Here is a 2,518-nt window from a genome sequence, read left to right on the forward strand (position 1 = left end):
AACACTGGGGCCTGTGCAATTTAATAAATATCATATTTCAAAAGAAATCTCAACTATTCATTAGGTTTACTAGTTTGATTAATGAATGGCAACTTGTGTATTTTTTCTTTCTTATTTAATCTACTATGAAATAGATAGATAGATAGATAGATAGATAGATAGATAGATAGATAGATAGATAGATAGATAGATAGATAGATAGATAGATAGATAGATAGATAGATAGATATACACGCAGTACAGCCGTCATAAGGGAAGTGAGATTGGCTTGATAACAAGCAACACACTTTCGCAAATTGTGCGATGGCTAATGGGGAAGGACTCCACCAGCACTCAGCCGGTACTCTACAAGCTGAAAACCTGATAAAACGTGAAATAAATAGTTCAAGAACACAACGCATCACCCGGTATAGGAGTTGAACCAGCTAAACCCTTGCCTTCATTCCCAGCAGACCACCAGTGCCCGACCTGCAGCAGAACCATCCGAGCACGCATCGCCCTGATCGGTCACAGCCAGACACACTGTGACCCACTTCTCCCATGAGATGTCCTGGCCATCGTCGACAACGACGGACGAATATCTATATATATATACAAGGGGGTACCCAAAAGAAACCGGAATTTTGCAATATTATTTTATTCACTTAGTTTTAAATGTTCGCACAGTTATTGCCTTCAAAGCATTCTCCATTTGAAGAACTGTATCGGTCTAGGCGCGTTTTCCATTATTTAAAGCAATCCTGGAACTCTTGCGAAGTGATGCTTTTAATCCCTCCGTCGTTTTTTGCTTCACCTCTTCCACATCTGCAAATTCCGTAGCACCAGCTTTCGTGTTCAGTGATGACCTTCGAACAGAGATCGGGATCAGCTTCCAATTGTTCTTTCAGTTCACGACACGCATTCAGCCGTAAATGCTTTTGATCTTCCGCGAGCAAGCGAGACACAAATTTTGCTGCAACTCTTTTCATTTGCAATTCCTTGCTCAAAATTCGTTAATAGGCGATCTAAGACACACCAGTCATATCAACAAATTCATCATTTGTTTGGTGATGGTCTTCCAAGATCAGTTCATGAATTGGGTTTGTCCCTCTGAGAACGTTTCCGGTTACTTTATACATATTGTTTAAGCATAGCAAGACTGGTGTAGAACTCAATATACGTATGGTCCAGATCACGTTGAGTATAGAGTGGTAATAGAAAGCAAAGAGATGGCATCGGAAAAACCAAATGTTATGTAATGAATTTCATTAGCTTACATCTGTTTCTGCAATAAGACGTGGTGGACTCTTAGTTGAGTACCAGGGTATCATACTATAGTTTCCTCAGAGCCTCGAATATGGAGTGCACTTTATTTGGGTTACATTTTTAGAACATTTTTAGAACATAGAGGCGTTCTAAGATTACATTTTCTAGACCATACAGGCGTTATGAGTGAGAAAGTTGTGATAGAACTTTCCATGTCCAGCAATGTAAACTTTCTCACTCATAACACCTGTATGTTCTAAAAATGTAACTTTCCCAAATAAAGTGCACTTCATATTCAAGGCTCTGATGAAGCTATAGGATGATATCCTGGTACTCAACTAAGAGTCCACCATATCCTATAGCAAAAGCAGCTGTAAGCTAATGGAGTTCATTACATAACATTTGGTGTCATCTCTTTATTTTCTATATATATGTTCTTGCAAGCTCGCTTGTTATGCTGCGGTGGGATAACATTTATGGCATTTTTGCAGAAAAATTTGCAAAAACTAGATCTATTCTATGCATGTGGTTTGTGAACTGTAACTCTCGGCGTATCGGCAGAATGAAATGTTGCCTTTGAGCAAGTAAATTAACATCCCAGTGCTGCAGCATGTAGTACGTGGTTAGTATACATTGTACATTTGAAACATGCATAGAAATAAATAAATGTATAATAAATAAATGACATATGATGGATGAGGTAACAGAAGCAATGTAACTCAGAACAGACAATATAAGAACTACTACATAATTATTTGCTTAATTGAGCAGAATTACACAATGGGAGCGAGTTAGTCCTTTAAAGCAGAGGTCCGAAGATCGAAACGACGTTCGGTGAAGAAATAGATTCTACTTTTGATATTCATACATTGCAAGTGAGTTATATACAAAAACACTAAGCATATGTACTTATGTATACACCGACAGGTAAGTACAAATTATATTATGCAACAGAAATTTACAAAAGGTTGAGGGTCACCAACTGACCGGGGTACACCAGAACCCAAGTAGCGTAGACAAGAAGACTGTTGCTTGTGAGTGCTACGAAGAAGACGACGAAATTTGTTGAGACTTTTGATAAACAATATTTATTCTTTCCATAAACAAAAAGGAAATACTGTCGTTATTGCAAATGACGAAATGTTGAGGGAGTTTGAATGTTATTGTTCTCAGTGTAATTATAATAGCAGTCAAAATGGTAGCTGCTGGTGGCTGTTTTGCTGTCACCTATTGTTCATTGTGACTGTTGTCAGCTTGGGTCAGCAACTGTGCG

This window comes from Octopus bimaculoides, chromosome 1, assembly GCF_001194135.2.
Source record: "Octopus bimaculoides isolate UCB-OBI-ISO-001 chromosome 1, ASM119413v2, whole genome shotgun sequence".
Classification (NCBI taxonomy): Eukaryota; Metazoa; Mollusca; class Cephalopoda; order Octopoda; family Octopodidae; genus Octopus; species Octopus bimaculoides.